The following is an 18,969-nucleotide window of genomic DNA, read 5'->3' as shown; positions in this document are numbered from 1 at the left end:
TGAATGAGGCCTTCTGCTGAACTGTCGTGTGCCGGGCTACAATGAAAGAAGGGGAGGACTGACTTTAGTGGACTGTTAGTGGTCTCTAGTGCACAATGGAAGTTTTAGTAGCTGATACAATATGTCTCCTATCAAAGTGGCAACATGCTTAAGTTTCTGTGGTGTTCCCTTGCTTCTGACCTCCTAGCAACCTTGCCTTCTCTGTTTCATTCTACATACTCTCTTGAATTTTCTTGGCAACTGGGTCATTGACCTGTGGTAGAAGATCAACAGACTGCATATTCTTTTTTTTTTAGAAAATTCTCCCCATCTTAAAAACAAAAGCAAAACAAAACACACAGACACTCAAAATCAGGCAAATGCCTTTTACTATTTTTACTTTTCTCCTAAGTGTCACATCTTTTGAGTAGAGTACTCTGTTTCCTTTTCAGTTCATAGAAGTATAAAGCAAGAGTCACCTGAGCTTGAGTTTATGGACACCATTCTGTTGGTTTAACATCCAGCTGGCACTGGGTAATACTGTAGCAACTTTCTGTTTCACTAATAGAAGGGAATTCATGGATTGACAGAAGCTATTGCCAGTGGAGGAAACAAGAACATAAACAGATGCACACCATGCACACTACGGTACACTTTTAATTTCCCAGAGATAGTATTTCCTATGGTGCTGGCAGCATTTCCTCCCTTCCTTGACAGGATGTTATTAGTGTGCTGACAGATTCCTTTCTCAGAATGTTCCTGCTGGGTGAGAGCTGCTATTATGTGAGGCACAGGTGTGCTGGGGTTTCCTTGGGAGATTACAGACTGTGAGTACAGAAAGTTGATAAAAATGTACAAACATGTTTTTTGAGAAGACATTTAAGAAGGGATCTGGATCAACAGTGTTAATCCATGTCTTTGCAAGCAAAATGGAAAAGAGGCTTTCCTCTTTATTGTTGGAAATATGTATCAATATTGCATTGTTAAAATTATGCAGGCCCCATTTCTCTGTATGCTTAAAATGAGTACTGAAGGCAGAGATGGAAGGCACCCCCTACTGGAGCAGTCTTCTGGCAGCATCGAATCCTCGTTCAGGAGGATTTCACTTGTGCCCACCCCCACTCACCCATACAGAACTCCCCTGTTGAGTGAGATGATGTTTTATGAAGTCCTTGTACAGTGTTGTCCCATTCTGAGGTTTTCTTTTGGCATATCTGGCGGCCCTACTCCCCGACAGGGGTAAGTAATCAGCAGACATTCTGGCCCATATAGTTCTTTTAAGCTTCAGAATTGCCTCACAGCAGGTACTTTTCAATCATTTCAAAATTTCTCAACTTGCCTGGTAGCCACGTTATTCATATTTTATTTTCCTTTCTATTTCCCCAAAGAGGCAAGAGTTCAAGTGTATAGGTGAGTAACTGTGGGAGTAGATTATAGTTTATAAAAGAGGTGGGAGAAGCTGCTACTCCAGGACTTTAGGGATGTAACTTACAGATCTAGAAGAAAACTGCAAGAATTCAGCTGGTTCACCCAGCTACTGCCATGTAGGATCATCTGGAACTGACCATGTTACTGGTCAGCCAGTGTCTGTGGTGCAGAGAAAAGGGGCTGCAGGATTTGTAGTAGTAGCCCATTGTGGTTTTAATTTTCATGTCCCTAGTTACTAACACTATTGAACTTCTTTCATTTCCTTATTTGCAAATCATATATTGTTTTGGTAATGTGTCTGTTTGAATCCTTTGCTGTTCTTTTTATTAGGGTGTTTTTTTCTTAATAATTTTGAGATTTTGCCTGGCCGGTGTGGCTAGTGGTTGGGCATCATCCTATGGTCCAGGAGATCAAGGTTCGATTCCCAGTCAGGGCACCTGCCTGGGTTTCAGGCCCAGTCCCCAGCAGGGAGCATGCAGGAGGCAGCCGATCAATGACTCTCTCATTGATGTTTCTCTCTCTCTCTTCCTCTCTCTCAAACCAATAAAAATATATTTAAAAAATAATAATAATTTTGAGATTTCTTTATATAGCCTGAACACAAGTCCCTTATGGGGTGCATTTGTAAATGTTTTCTCCCAGACTCTGGCTTGTCCTTTTATTTTATAAAAAGTGTCTTTGAAGAGTATCATAATGACCGGTCATTTTTGGGAGTCCCAGAATCCTTGCTTCCACCTGGGGCCACTCTGAAAGGACATCTGAGGTCCAGAGCTCCCTGTGGGATGGGCAGGGGCCTCTGTTGCAACTGCATTGTGGGTCAGCTTCTCCATCTGCTCAACCAACCACCTCACTTCTCCACATCTCTCATTCCAGTACCCTCTGGTACTCTACAATAACCCCCTACATGCAAGTCTCCACCTCAGAGTCCATTTCCGGGAACTAAGTCGAAAACGAGCCGTGACTGTCTTCCTTACTCTGTAAATGAATCCTGCCCTATGCGCACATCTGTCTCTAGTTACAATTCTGGAAATGAAGTCTAACTCAGGGATATTCTTAACTATCTTGTTTCCTTAAAGGATCTATATGTTACTTCCTCAGAAGGAGCCGCTGAACAGCATGCCACCTGCTTGCCTTTCACGTGGCTCCGGATGTCGTGCTCCCTTGTGTCCCCAGCCTCTCCCCTGCTAGCCTATCTCACCTCTCTCCTGCCCTCTGACCTTAGCCATTTACATATTCAGTAGAGGGATTTGCACTCTGGTGTCTTACAACTGACTGGTACAGATGATAGATGGACCCTGATACATAACGGATACGCCTCGAGTTGTCTGGATTTTGTGGCAGCTCCACGATTTATATATGGGAGTGGCTCAGGCAGCTCTGTTACGGGGGGTGGAGCACAGAATGGAGTTGTCTGAACCTGCATTTGCAAAACACTTCATGTAAGACTGGAAAAGCGTCTTTTGTACATAGTAAAAGATAAGGGTTGAGGTTGATGGAAATTACACCATGTCTCTCCAAGCCACCCCTTGGCACTGACGTTTTTTGAATGACTTGTTATCTTTATGTTTAGGATGAATTTGGTGTTTAGTACATGGATGCTCCCTCCTCCTTTCAAAAGCTGGGTCTGATCTCTCTTTTTAGTTTTTCTCCCCGACAGTTTGCCTTTCCTCATTCAAGTGTTTGGATAGTAAATTTACCTTTACACATGTTTGCGCTCCCAGCTATACATATCAATTTGTAAAAAGCCAAACGGAGAACAGCTTAGCGTCGCTGAAATGTCAGGAAAATGCCCAGAAGGCTCCAATTCAATACTGGAGTTTCAAATTTTGAGACTAGAATTAGGTCACTAAATCAGTTTCCTGCCTGTGTCACAGACCATAGGGATATGTCCTACTTCTTTTTTTAAAAAAAGGGCATTTGAACCTCACTCAGTATAACTCACAGATCTGCACTGAGGACCTGTGGGAAACCTTTGGACGTGAAACTAATTGAAATCTGCATTGAAATGGCCTTTTCCTTTCTTTATTAAATATCTGATTTGCTGGACAAACTTTTTTTTTGGCTTGCTTGCATTACTTTTTTTTTTTTTTTTTTTTTTAGCTGCACAAATTGGCTATTCTCCAAGATTGAAAGGGAAGAACGAAAAAGAAAAGAAAAAAATCAGGACTGAATCCTGCTACTTGCTACATCATGGGTACAACTTTTCCTTTTGTGTTCAGCCAAGGACACATGTTCTTTGGTTTAGAGGGGAGAGGAGCTGGTTGTCAACACAAAGTATTACCATCATGTTTCCAATGCCACAGTTGAAGCAAAAATGTCCTTTTTATTTGAAAAGTGAGGAAAGGTGAAAACATGTATCTGGGGCCATCGTTATCGTTCAGCCCCGCACCATAAACACTGTGCCTCTGATTGCAGGCTGACTTTGCTCAGGATCGCATTTCCCTCCCAGGGCCGCACAGACCGGCTTTGCGCCCGGCTCCGAACCAGCGCGCTCCCTGTTCTCTCTCGTACTCCTGCTGCACCTCCCGGGGCAGTGATGGTTCTGTGCACGTAGGTGCCACGTGTTCAGAGGTTAGGGGTACCTGGTGAGCAGGAATAAACCAATGGCTTTATCAGGGACTGTACAAATCTACCCATCTTCTAGACAATAACTGAAAGACCTCCCTTGGGAAAGCAATGTTTTCCTTTGGAAATTGCGGGTTAAAAATGTATTTACAAACTGTGCCTGTACCCTCTTTCCCACTCTCTCATTTCTTTTACTTTTTAAATTTAAATTTGTAATTGCATTTTATAGCCAGAAAAATTGTAGAACGGTTGATTTTTAATATTCTATAGAAAAAAATGGAAAAACAAATTTTGTCCAGGAGATTTACTGAGATTTCTCTAGCAAATCTAAGAGAAGTCTTAGACGACTGAAGACTCATGCCTTTCATAAAAACCCCTCTAATTCTTACTTTCATACAAACCTGGGAAGTTAAAGATACAACAGGTTAAGGATTATTGCAGTTTGTTCAGTAGGGAGCTTAGTAAGAAAATTTACTTATTTTAACATTTAAAACTTGTTGGTCTACCCCGTGCATTTCTAGATGATGGGAAAGCTTTTCTCTAAGGATTGATCAGTTCTGGCAACTCTGCAGAAGAAACTCTGGTTTGATTTATCTTTTAGGACTGAAATGTATGTATCCCAGGGTTTAGAGGGAAAGGGGTTCTCCCTTCTCTCTCCCAGCTGTTGCTCTTTGCACCTAAGGTTAGTTTAATGTGAGGAGTGAGCTACTCCACTGCTGCTGACTTTGATTTGGATTTCCAACTATAGGACTTTTCAGAGGACACACCAAATCTCTGGTGGGGTGCAGCGCAGGTGTGTGTGTGCGGACACTGGTTTGCTCCCTGACGCGTCTCAGGAATGGGTGCTTTCTCCCTACATGTTGACTCTAACGCCAGTGGAGCAACCCAGAAACAGGCTGCTCCACCTTTATGTGTGAGCAGGAGAGAAACGTTCCTTCTCTGGTACATTTATCTCTAGCACTTTGACATTTCCAATTTGGAGATTATAGGAGCAAGTAAGTAAATATTAGGTAAGGAGCAATCAAAGGTATGGAAATCTAGTTGAAGCCAAACATCATAAAATGGGGAGACAGAGCCATAAACCAGGCATAGGTCCTTAGTCATACTTGCTTTCCTTGTACTATCGTAGTGCTGAAAGAAAGGAACGAAAGAGAGAAGGAAGGGAGGGAGGGAGGGAGGGAAGGAGGAAGGGAGGAAGGAAAAAAGTCTCGTGTCTCAGAGAAGTCCCTTAATACTCTGTGGTCTCTGGATTCTGCATCTGTAAGATGAAGAATGTGGCAGGGGCGAAGCTGGAAAATCCCTCTGAGGGCTGTGATGCTCTGAACTGGGACACTTTATAATGTTTCCAGGGAGCTAATTTCTGGAGGCGATTTGTTGGTTTATAGACACATTCTTTTGACGTGAAGGTTTGAATTCTGTTTTGGCAGGAATTGTTTAAATAATTGGCACGAATGAGTTTAATTGGTTATAAGAGATGCTTTGTTTCTTTGGATGATGTAATTACTGCTTGTGTTGAGTTCCTGCAGGAATGATTTAAACACTGGGTGTATTTGAACTGCGTTGGTTATATGAGTGTGCATTTGGTATCTGTGAATTTGTTCAGTTTTCCCTGGTATTCTGAGTGTCCTGTGACAATGGGCAGTTATTCTCTCACCACCAAAATTAAGGAATCAAGTTTCCTCCAATTCCTCCTTAGAAAGAGACGCAAGATCACCTCCAGCAGATCTGTCAGCACTGGGGAGTTGCACGTGCGTCTCCCCTAAGGAATCTTCTGCTGGGGGCCCTGTGCAGTTTGGAAGACCAGCCTTCCCTCAAGCTTACTGACCCGAGGAGGAGTCATATCATTCCACTCTCTCCATTTTTCCTCCTTTACTTGGCAAGGGCTTCAGTGGAGATTTAAGGGTGGTGGTAACAAATCAGGTGAGAGTGCAACTCAGCCATGGGAACAACCAACACTATGGTATGGGGAGTTGCTGGGAATCAAGAACCTGGCAGCAGGGCCAAAGCCAACAAAGTTGACTCCTACAAATTTAGGTTGAGGGCAACCCAGTATACCAGTCCACGAGAGTGAGGCTTCATTGTCCTTACAGAATTCTTTTTCTCTGCTATACCATTTCATGATCATATAAAAGCAGCATTTGATGACTAGAGAACCTTCAGACATAGTTACATGATTTATTGACTCACAGCTTTATGCTTTTTACATAGAGAAAAGTAGAAGTTCTGAAAGGGTTAATTGCTACAGTCCTCTAAGAAGTCACTCTAGAAGTCAGAAACAGGAGAGCTAGCGTGAGTGGGTAGCAAGTGGAAGCATTTCATATTCTTGAAGTTTGACCATCTGCGGAAAACAACTTTCAGTGTGTTATTTGGAATGAAGCATCGAGGAAATCTGCCTTCATCACCCCACCACGAAGCCCGGGGGCCACTGGCAGCAAAGAACCCAGCAGAGGGTATTTTGTTTCTTGCCTGCCTCGCTGATCTGAATTTTAAGATTATGTACTTGGGCTTTGTGGTAAAAGCACACAAAAATCTAATCACCAATAACTGCAATGAGAGGAGAAGTTTCTCTGTCTCAGGGCTTCTTAAACTTTTTTGTATTGTGATGGCTTTGGCCATCTGTCGAGGCTTGTTATCCAGCCTCAGAATAATGTTTTTAAATGTACAGCATAAAATACAAAGAATCTGAAGAAAACACATTGCATTGACTGCAAGTTATCAAAATAATTTAAAAATCATGATATAGGAATGTGTGTGCTTCTTATTTACACATGAAATAACAAAATATAATGGCTGGCCTGATAATCACTGTAAATCCGAAGTAATGATATACACAGTATTTTAATATGTCTACAGAAACTGCAGTGAGAAATCAAAATATCAGCAAACTCTATCCGTGGAAAAGTTACAGGTACTGCTGATGCAACTGTGGTTTGGGGCCTGCATTTATATTTGAACGAAAGGCTGAATTTCAGTTAGATGGTAGTGAAAATAAATGATGTAATTGTTTTTTCAATTTAACTTTATAGATCCTTTGAATTCTATTTCCAGATCCCTCTCTGTGGGTTCAAGATGAACCCCTTCTCTGTTGGGTTTCCAAGTCATCTTTCATCACTTGCCTTACTGAGATGGTGCCCAAATAGGTTTTCAAATAGGGGCAAACTGGTGGCTTCATTGGAAAATTGAGTGGAGTCAGCAGAAGATTGCAGTACAAACACAGGCTGGGCAAATTCTAGATCAAATTATAAAGTAATACATTTTTTTTCTGTCCCATGCATAATTTTTCTCCAAGTCAGGGGCTCAGTGCTTCTGAGTGATACGAACAATTCAATTTGATGTACTTGTCAGTGATAATGATTTAGCCTTTACATGGATACATTATGTATGTATATTTACATAGAGTCTACATGGAGATGGCACTATTTAATCCAAAGGAATCCAGTACCAGTGATGGGTTTCTGGGTTCTTTGACACTTGGGTAGATGGGTAAAGGGTGTTTTTGGTTGTTACTGATACCTTTCAGTCACCTTTTAGTTGACTGTTTCTCTTGCCAGTCATAAGCCAGTTATAGGTTTATGTAGCAAACAGGAGAAGTCCTTCTTTTTCAGTTTGCTCTTGGTTCTACTTATCCTGGCAGGAACATTTCCCTGGGGGCAGGAAAATACTCCTTCAAGTTGAACATCTCATTTGCAGCGCTGTCATTTGAGGGGATAGTCATTTGTAGTTTGTAGAGGAATGATTTCATTCATATGAGTGAACAGATGGGTTAATAAAGCTGTCTGAAATTGTAACCTGGTTCACAGGCTGTTTCAGGGGCATCCATCATGGTGTCGGAATGCTGAATGCTGAGCTACCGACAGTCTATTAGATTATAAGCACCTTGAAAAGCAGGGTTAAACCTCACCTAAACCAGGTCCTTACTAACACAGAGTAGAGAAAGTTTTACTTACAAGGTAGAGGTGGTGCAGTGTACGCTTCTGTCATGGAGCATAGAGAAAGCATTGAAGCTATGACAATAAAGTAATTCCATAAAAAAGAACTGCAATCATTTTTGTGCTATTTTATTCTAAATGTGTTTTCTTATTTTTTAACTTCTCTAACTATAAAATGGCATTGGCGTTTGGGAAGAAATGATCACATAAATCCAAAAGTACTTTTTAAAGGACTGACACTCTCTGAGCTTTAGGTGAAGGAATGCTTTCAAATTTGCTGTTTTAATTATGTTCCTGAGCTTTCTCACTTTTCGTGGCAAGCTTGCTTTTGTTTCATGCTTCACTGCAATAAGCACTGAGATTTGTTCTGAAGCCACATGAGAAGGGAAGATAGGAAGACAAGCAGGGGAGGCTGTCCTTTTGCTGGACCTCATCTAGGCTCAGCTGTCAGAGTGTACACAACGTGTAGCACCGATGCTTGATGGTATAAGGCAACGGCTTTCAACCCTGGCTTCACAGCAGAATCACTTGAGGAGCTTTTAAAACCATTTATATTATAAGCATAATTTATATCAGAATTTCCACAGTTGGGGGTTTGTCTTTGGTATGTATTAAAAGTACCCTAGGTGATTCTAATATGCAGCCAGTGTTGAGAATTATTGGGAAAGTAACTGTGAATGGTCCATGACCTCAAATGGGCAAGATTTAGAACTCAAGTTATTTCTTATTCCCAAACTCAATTTTGCTATTAACTTCATTTTTTCTTATGGTTTACTTAATCCCATACTTCAAAGTTCTTACGTGGTGTAAAATTTGGGTGAATCAGAGGAACCTCTTTATTTGTACGTCATCTATCCATTGAGGTCACCATTGGGTGCCCATCGTCCCATTAGCATGCATGTGCCACACGCTTGGAGCACTGGCATCTCTCTGATGTGGCATCAAGACTAGGACTAAGGGGAGGCCATAAGACTCAGTATCACATAAATCATATCCTAATGCAAAATTCAAAAAAATCTAAATTAATACAAAATTTTATGATGAGCAGTCTTATCAAAATTTTAAAGAAAGACAGGATTGTACACCTCTGTCACCTGTCCCTCTCCTCGTGGGAAATACAACATCTCTAGCAGCACTGTACTTTCTTCCTGCCTGCCCCTTCTAGTTGAGGAAAATCTCATTTAACTCAAAAAATCCTTTGCACATTTGGATTGCATATTTAATTTCTTCAGGAGTGCTTTCTCTTATCCCTGTCCCCAAAATGGGCTCAGACTTTCTGAAGCAAAATATATGAAGAAAAGTATTTATCAGGCAATCTCCCCCCACCCCCCCAAAATTGCCACACCTCTTTTCTTTGTCACTGAACATAGAATTCACTACTTGAGGTATATGAGTGTGTGTGCATGTAGTGTGTGTGTGTGCATGTGTGTGCGTTTGTGTGTGTGTATGAGGGAATATGTCCTCCCTCCCTCCCTCCCTCCCTCCCTCCCTCCCTCCCTCCCTCCCTCCCTCCCTCCCTCCCAATAAAGGTAAATTGGTAGAGAACACAAAACACTGTTTTTATTTATTTCTTAAAAATGCAAATCCTTGTTTTCACTGAAATTCTCTGTCTTCCATACCAAGTATTTCTTGGAGTGTGTCTTATATAGGTTATTTGCCAAAAAGTTGAACCCAGCAGGCCACTGCCAACGCATCAGAAATGTCAATAGCATTTGCTGACCCCTTAGGCTCTGTGATTTGCACAAAAAATGCTCAAATTTCTCACTCCACATTTTGCTAGTTGAGGAACTAAAAAAAACATGCAACTGTATATGTCTCTCTCTCTAGAGCCCTTTGTGGAAACAAGCCCTCCATCCGTCTCTCAGAAGAACTTTGTGGCCTAAGAAGAGCCACCATCTTGTTACCAACATTTTCTGCTTTGCTACCTGAGTGTTCTTGAATAAAACCTCCCTCTTCCTTTGGCCACAAATAAGAGCCACGTAGGAATTAACTCAGGGAAACTGAGCTCTCAAGATGCCCCACGTGCAGCAATGTCTGAACATTAGCAGTTCATCTGTTTTGGCTTTAAGCTTGAGCCCCCTCATTCTCTCACACTCAGTATCCAATTTCTCAGCAAACTCTGTCAACGCAAACTCAGGATATATCCAGAATTTTTTCATCACCCTGGCCCCAATCAGCATCTTCTTCCCCCAGGATAGCTGCAGTCGCTCCCTAACTGGTTGTGGGCAGGAATTGCTGGTGCTCATCTATAGGCACACTCTTCCCTTCTTTGGCATGTCACTTGCCTACATTTCCAAGGCCTGTGGCGTCTCCATGGAGCTGTGTGACTGGTTCGCATTGGAATGAAGGGGGATGATGCTTGGCTCCTCAGGTGCAGTGTGTGCCTCTTCTCACTCTTCCTCTTTTCACATTATCCAGGTGAACAGAGAGAGGAACCCAGGAGACTTGGGGAAGAGCGAAGTCACAAGATGGAAAAGGCCTGGTGCCCTGAATTACTACATGGATCAGAGTCATCACATCGACCTGTACTGGACTTCATGTGAGTAGGAAATAATCTCCTTGTACAGATAGCTGCATGGCTCGGTGCCTCACCCTCTCAGCAACATCTTTCCTGGTTATACCATTTCATAATTAACTCTTATCCTTCATCTCTGCTCCATTTTCTTCAGAGCATTAATTATCATCTAATACGCATTGACTTAATTTATTTTCTGTCAGAAAAAAACCCTACTCTTATTCTGAACAATATTTATCTATCTATTTATTTATAAAGTAGGGAATGGGACTATTGTAATGGATCATATCTCCTTTATTTTTTATTAGCTTTAATAAGCTCAGGAGTATTTGTGTAAGGTCTAATTAAGGAACTCTTCCTGATTCTGTCTGATATGAAACATGAAGACCTGATTTGGTTTTTATTACCTTCTACTCTGATTTGTTTGAAAATAAAATTTAAATTATTATTTTATATCTTTTTTTGTTCCAAATATTTTTTGAAGTAAGGCAAGTTATAAAGAAGAATTTATCTTCATACTTCCTAACGTGAGCAAACTTTGTACACATAGGTGTCATTAAAAAGAAGTTTAATAAGTATGCTTTTTAAAACCCAACTTTCTATTTATGTTGGGAAATTTACATTTTTTATTGTAAAAAACATCTTTTCAAATGAGTACATGCCCATTTATGTTGGCATTTGTCAGTTTAGTTTGAATATATTTTGAACATATGTCAGGACAGGGGATTGAAAAAATTAAAGAGCAGAGCAAATCCACTCTAAAAGGAAGTCATAGTTCCAGTCTGGATGGTGCATCTTGCCTCTTTTTTGCCCTGACCCGTCGCACTCTTGTGACTCTCACCTTGGTCCAACAAGACCTCACAATTTGAGTGAGAACTTCAGTTTCCATTTCTGCTTCTCCAGCAACTGAATGACGAAGGGAACTCATTCCTCCTCTTCACACTTTAAAACAAGAAGGGCTGGGTTAGCTCAGTGGGTCTCAAGGCTGGATTCAGCTTAAGTGACCTGAAGAGCTCTTAAAAAATACCAATTCCCCGGGCCCTAGTCCTAGAAATTCTTGTTCATTATATTCAAACAAAATGTTTGATTATTAAAAACTATTTTTTATGGCAATAAGTATTTGGGCATGAGACCCAATCCTCTCCTTTTTACAAGTACTGACTGATACATTTTAAAAAATATCACATTTTCCCCATATGATTCTCTTGTGCAGCCAGAGTTGAGACCATTGTCTCACTGAGGTCTCTCCCAGCATTGACATTCCATGACTGGGAGGATAATTTAGGTCTTTCTGACTCTACAGAATGTAACATCAGAAGCTCTTGGAATTCTGTTGATAACCTCTTGGAGGCTATGTTACATGCTGCCGCTAGATGGCGGAGGCTATTCTTGGGATGAAGGAGAGTCTGGTTATTTGGGACTTTTGCTTTCCCTGAGCAATATCCTTGAGACATCTAGCTTAGGAAGCTTTGTGGGGACATGATGCTTAAGTTCTTTTCCCTGAGCTAGAGGCGCAGAAGGTGCAGCTGTTTTGCTTGACAAGCTGATAGAGAGAGACTCATTAAATAAACGTGCTATCGTCTGCAGGGAGAGAGAGAAAGTGAACCCTTGCATAAATATTAGCTCGCCTTTTTCTTATTATTTCCAGCAGGTGTGTGTTCCTTCCTTCTTCTCTGTATTTTCCTCTCTCTCTTCCTCTGTTGGTGGCCTCTCTTTTCCTTTCTTCCCTTTTCTTGGTTTCTGCCTCTAATCACAATTTATTATATGGTCATAATAACGAATAATAGATTAAATTTTACTTTGCTACCTTAGTGGTTGATAAAAATTTTAGAAATCTAAAAATTACTCAGATGCAGCATTCTCAGAAGGGTGAACATATTGAGGTTACAATGGTGAATTCTTATTCAAGGGACTTCTTCTGCAACAGCTGTGGCAGCACCAGCCAAATCCAGTAAGAAAAAAAGAATTTTATGCCCAATCTGTCAAAATCCTCTCCTATTTACAGGACAATTCCGGCGATGGCCAAAGCTCTGGGTGTACATATAAGTCAGGGCTTTGCACAATGGTCGGGTGTGCTTCTCTGCTGCTTTTCATAGGAAGATCTCGAGATACTGTGGCTGCTTTATTCTACATAGCTGCCTTCCCCCCCCCCCCCCCCCCGCCACTGTCAAAATGGAAGATGTGTTGTGATTTTTTTTTCCCCCCAAGGAAATTGCATTTCTTCCCTGGCTTTGTTCTATCCCAGCTGCTTGTCATTCAGGAAGATGCCATGCTCTTGATGCCAGGATATACTACTGTGCTTTCTTCTTCCCTGAGTGACACATATTGATGGGTCACTGCATGGAACAGTGGAGCAAAGCCTGGTGTGTGTCCATCCATGAAGATCCCTTGTTGTTTACTCTACTCTGATTTCCATCTGGCAGCATTAGAACCAATCTTCATTAAACACACACACACACACACACACACACACACACAAAACAACAAAAAAACAAACAATGCAAGAAGAAGCAAGTCTTTCTTTAAATTAATAGCTAATGTTAAGAATTGCTTACTGTATGGCAGCTACGCTTTAAACACTTGACCTATACCGTATCATTTCCTCCTCACAGCAACATCACGACCTAGGTTCTATTGTTATCCCCATTTTACAGATGAGGAAGTTGAGTAAAGGCAGGGTTAAGTAAATTTCTTAATGCCACACAGCAGATAAATAGCTGAGCAAAGCTCTGGGCCCAGGCAATCTGACACCCGAGACCATGCTCTCTCAACCCTACATCCAGGTTCTAAAGGATGGACTCTCCGATTTCACACTCTTTAGGAAAGGGTGTCTTCCTCGGTAATGTAGCTGTCTTTCCTTTGACAAATGATTGGACAGATGCTCCACACTCACTTTTCCCTCATTGTGGAGGACTGAGTGCATTCTGATATACCTGTTTCCTATTGGTGAGGCAATCAAGAGTAGGGAAACTTCCTTCTTCATTGTGATTGGCACAATAAGTTTAGGAAATGAGCAATTGGGAGGATGATCCTGGTTTGTTTCTTGCTGACTCACTTCTGAATTACCTGAGTGGGGGCAGAAGATAGGGACTCATCTACATAAAGCTTGATCAGCCGGCCTTTGGGAGCTCCTCCCCACTAGCCTTACACTTACCTTCTTTAGGTCAGCAGAGGAGGGACATTCGCTCAGCCTGGAGGAGTGCGTTAGTGTAACTCATGTCATGTGGGGCATGAAGAGAGCAGATGGTAGTATTCAGAATGAGCTGTTTCCAGGGGCATATAATAGTTTTGAAATCTTTTCAGTTCACATAGGAAGAAACTATAGCCACTAAAAAGAGCAAAAGACCACAAACCTTGCTATTGAAGAATGAGAATAACCTCAATAGAAGAACCCGAGAGTCGGCATCCCTTTGCAGACGTCCATGAGGGCCGACAGTAGAGGCTCAGTGTTCAAAGACTGCACGACTCCGTAAGCAAAGCTCAAGGCTTAGAAATAAGCTCACATCACAGTGCGAGTCAAGCTTAATAGGATAAGGGTAATGCGGTGCCCGTGGAGAACATCACACGAAAGGCTTTTAGAGGTTATTACCCTAAGCCACACGTGTTGAGGGCAACACATTCCATAGTGAGGAAGGACTGTAGAACACTCAAAACTGACTAATGCTTATTTCTGCCCTGTAGTTTGAACATTCTCAACACATTTATTTCCATCAGTATAATTCTCGAGTTAAAGAATTTCTCTAGGTTTTATTTTCTGTGAGTCATTGCACCATGGATTATGCTATTTCAGATTTACAATCAATTGCCTCCTGACATCTCCTGATGATCTTATTAAGCAGCTCAAATTGAAAGTTATCAACACTGAACTTACCATCTTTTCCCTAGATCTCTAATTCTTCCTTGAGCCATGTTTCAGGACAAAACCAGCTGCCTAGTTACAACCAAACCTGAAATTCGGATGGTATCATTTTACACGACTCTCTTTCCACCTCCCAGACAATCAGTCTATAAGGCCCTTTGTTCCTGTCTCTTAATACCTCTTGGACCTATCTTTTTTCTTCTCAGTATCTTTACATTCAAGATCTTATCACTTCTCATCTCTATAATTGTCTTTCTGTCTGCATTTTGACCATATTCCTGTGTGTTCTCTTCAGTGATTTTTCTGAAATGCATATCTGATCATGTTACTTTTTTTTTTGCTTAAAACCCTTTGGGAGTTCCATAGAGCTTTCAGGATAAAGTAAAGTCTGCCTTAGTATACATGAAGCCCTCGAGGATTTGAATCCAGTCTCCCTCTCTACCTTTATACCTCCACGTCACCCATCGTGTGCATTTCCTCAGATGGGTTGCTATGTCACATCTTTCTATTTTCACACATGCTTTTCTCTCTAATGATTTCTACCTGTCCCTCAAAACTCAGCTCATGCCACCTCCTCCAGAGAGCCTTTCAATGAAATGCTTCGGCTGTACAGTTAAGATTTCAATTTTTCCTGATTTCTCTAATATTTTTCCAATTCCCTTGTTTACTATATATTTTTTTTTGGTGGTAGGCTTTCCTTCCTCTTTATCAGCGATTTATTAAAATATTAGTTTTCTTTCTTCTGTTCTTTTAATCTCTCTCTTCTTTGCCTTTATGCATAGGCTAATATATGTCCATTGATACCAGATTTTGACTTACCCTTTCTATGTCTCTACTTTATTTCTCTCTATATAATGTTTTGTAGAAGAGGAAATATTTCATAAAGGAATCTTTAGTCCTGCTTTGTTAATGACGCTAACCTAAGGAAAAACCAGGAACACATGCATTTCCTACCTAATTCCTTTAACTTAGTCTTCTTACTGTAATAATACTGTTCTCAGCAGTTAAAGGTTCGGCGGTATCAAAGATAAATACACTTTATTGGTGCATAATCTTCAAAGAGAGCCTTAAGGTCTCTGAACTAGAGAGCCAGCACAGAAATGGGTCAGAAGTCCAGGGTGTGCTCATGTGTATGACTTATGATAAGGTAAAGGTTTCTATTTGTCAGTGATAAGACAGGTAGAGCAGCCCCATTCATAAATTTGGTCTGGGGCAGATTCAATTCATAGATATTCAACCAATAGAAGTGTGAACTGCAATTGTTAGTGGCCTTGAACTTCCCCGCCATGGATCCTGGGAAATCAATGTGGCTTTGTTCAGTAGTGTCTGCCTGAAAGGACCATAAATCAGGAGCTTCCATACAAACCTTTTATTGTCAAGGTAATGGCAAAGAAAAATGATAGCAGTTATTCCATTTACACAGTTTAGTCTTTTTCTTTCTCATTGATGATTCTTCCAATTTTATTTCCTTTTTTTTTTTTTGGTACCTGTCTAATAGGAGCATATACCTTTTGAGTTTTTTTCTAGAGAAATATGTTATACAAAACAGCATATAGTTCTTAGTTAGAAAAAAATGTCTTAATCATTTTATTTGTTGAAACTCATTTTGGCTATCCCATATTTTGAACTGGTCAACCAAGAGGTTATTCAAACTGAGAGTTTTGTATTTTGATGACTGGAAACCATCTTTTATAATTTCATATTATGATTATATCTCAGACCTGTGACATTACATATGCTATCCATGTTACTGGAACTTGTTCGTTTGCCCAAATAAAAAGTGATTAGTGATTGGTAACCTCAGATGGTTATGCTATGATAGGTTAATTGCCATCTATGTGGCTCTCTGTGCTCACGACGTCCTGACACTTTGATATGTTGTGATCTGTTGTGGCTTTTCAAGTAACTGGTTACTCATAATTGTTAATTAAAGACTGTGAATGATTTTCTGTTTTACAAATTAGACTGGGTTAACAGTGATTCCTGTGATGGTGCTGTTAGTGCTACTTACTTTCTTTAGTGGGAGAAATAGTACTACTACAGACATTTGTCCTAGATTTTTATGCTAAATGCTGATTATTACCCATTATCTGTTTTCTTCCTTTTCCTTAGTAAAAGAAACCATGATTTTTAGCTGGGTACATGTGTAGTTAGAATAAAGACACTATTTCTTAGCCGCTCTTGTAGATAGGTGTGGTGGTTGACTAAGTTCTGGCCATTGGGATGAAGGAGGAAGTGGTATGTGTAGTTTGTAGGAAGTATCTCTAAAGGGACAGGCCATGCTTTTTTTCCTGCTTTCTCTCTTCTGCTGATTGGAATAGGGATATGAAGGTTTAAGCTCCAGCAACCCTCTTGCACCATGAGATGACTTCGGGTAAGGAAGCCACATAAAAGGAATTGGGTCACTGATTCTGTGGAGCCTCCTACCAAGCCAGCTTCTGGACTTAATGGATAGGAAAGAGAACCATGTTTGTGTCTTGTTTAAACTTCAACTATTTTTTTCTGAACTTAATTAATCTTATTATAAGATCCAAATAAGAAAAATGTTGAGAACTGAAAGAAGTTATTCCATGGTTTCGAAATTCCAGACCAAAATTTCTGATTGCTGAACTTTTCCAGGTGGATGACCCATGGATCCTTCAACTCTAACTTTTGCCAAATTTAACTCATTAGCTTTCCCTCCAAATTTGCTCCTATTGTGTTCCAAACTAAAACCTTGGAAAGGTCTTCAGTTCTTCAGTTTCTTTTCTTTCTCACTATTATGAGAGAATCTACCACAGTCAAGATTTTCTCCCTGAAGTGGTCTTCAAAATCAGAATACTTTTTTTTTTTTTTTTTTAAATTTTCACCTAAGGAGTGAGGATATTTTTTCCATTGATTTTTAGAGAAAGTGGATGGGAGGGGGGAGGAGGGAAGAGAGAGAAGAGAGAGAGTGAGAGAGAGAGAGAAACATCAATGTTACAGAGACACATTGATTGGTTGCCTCCCACATGTGCGTGACCGAGGGCTGGGATCAGACCTTGCAACCCAGATATGCGTGTCCTTGACCAGGAATCAAATCCAAGACCCTCTGGAACACAGGCCCACACTCTAACCACTGAGCAACACTGGCAGGGCCAGAATACATTCTTGATTGAGTTTCTTGATCAGTTCCTGTAGAAAATTAAATGTATTTATCAAGTTGTGCCAAGTTGTTTCTTGTGCTTTATATATCTATCCCAATTTTCTGTGTCATTAATTGTGAATTCTGCCTCATCACACAGAGTTGTTATTCAATACTTTAATTCAATTTCTGGAGATCTGACTGCATTTTGCCCAAGGTGTGATCACTGCTTTTGAAATTACAGTTAAGTTATGGGAAAAGCCCTCAAAAATATAAATGATACATGCAGCTAAGTTATTCCTAATATATTTCATATTCTGTCACATCTAAATTTAAATTATTGAAATTTACAAAATTTCCATTTGTATAAAGTGATGTTTAAGTAAATGTTAGTCATTTGGCTTGGATCTAATTATGAATAATGATTGTAGTAGACATTCATCATGATTTGTAATTGCCCAAAGGTCATCTTCTAAATGACCTTTCTGTCTATGGAGAAACTAATACATCATAAACATTCCTGCCCTGCATGGATATTGAACTCAAATTTCCAGCCTTGCTTGCAGCTAGATAGAATATATGTCTAGATACAATATCTTTATCAATATTATTTGCAAATATTTTCTTCCAGTTTGTGTTTTATGTTTTCACTTTTGTAAAATCCTCACCCGAGGATATGCTTAATAATTTTAGAGGGAGGGGAAGGAAGTGAGAGAGAAACATTGATGTGAGAGACAACATTGATTGTCCGCCTCCTGCATGTGCTCCAACTGATAGGGGCTGAGCCTGCAACTGAGGTACGTGCCCTTGGCCGGAATCGAACCCTGGGACCATTCAGTCCATGGGCTGATGCTCTAACCACTGAGCAAAACTGGCCAGGGCAAGTCTGTTATCATTTTAAGAAATTCTTTTTTCTACTTAAACTAGACAGTGGATTTGTTGTTTATAACTAGGAAATTTGATTGATATGATAATTAAGGAAGGAGATCAAAAGAATCATATTTTCATTTCAGACATTTTGAATCCAAAATGGGGGCAAGCTACTCTGGAATCACAAAACGGTATTTTGGACAGTTGTAATTTTTGTTGTTTGCCTTTGCTGCTGTCAACCAGAGGGTGCTATTGGCTCAGTTGCCAAGGGACTTCCTTATCTGGATGGTTGAAGATGACTTGATCTAAAACACTCCAGAGATCAAAGTGGACATTTTATGTTGGAAACCCATGATTTTGGTCTCTACGGTTCTTAGGAGAAGCTAGTTCTCTGTTTCGTTGGACATCAGTTGGACTGAGAAAAACATTTCTGAGGAATAGAAGTGAGTAATTAAATCAGGTGAAAAATTAAGGTAGTTAATCCACTATTTCTTACTGTAAACAACTTAAAGCTACTGTGGAATCTCAACATCTGAACAAATTCTGATGATAAAAGAAGATCACTGAATTAGGAGATGAGAGGCCCAGGTTCAAGTCCTCCCCTTATGACTAATTAGCTCTGAGATACTAAGCAAGTCACTTTTCTTATCTGAGTCTTTGTCATCTGTAAATTAAGCATGGAATAAATATTGTAGAGTTCCTTAGGCCTTCTTTAGATCTG

At 40.3% G+C, this 18,969-nt stretch overlaps 1 protein-coding gene across 1 annotated transcript in view; it reads left to right on the top strand.

Moving 5' to 3' along the window:
* Positions 1-10,361: 10,361 nt before the first annotated feature.
* The window catches only part of CPS1 (carbamoyl-phosphate synthase 1), a 145,909-nt gene continuing 137,301 nt past the window's right edge, over positions 10,362-18,969 (top strand). The window contains exon 1 of the mRNA XM_081142905.1: positions 10,362-10,440. The gene's annotated coding sequence lies outside the window, so the exon portion shown is untranslated. The remainder of the gene's footprint in view (positions 10,441-18,969) is intronic.

This window comes from Miniopterus schreibersii, assembly GCF_964146895.1.
Source record: "Miniopterus schreibersii genome assembly, chromosome: 7".
Taxonomy (NCBI): domain Eukaryota; kingdom Metazoa; phylum Chordata; class Mammalia; order Chiroptera; family Miniopteridae; genus Miniopterus; species Miniopterus schreibersii.
The sequence above is the reverse complement of the archived record's forward strand: the minus strand, read 5'-3'. Positions and strand labels throughout refer to the sequence as shown.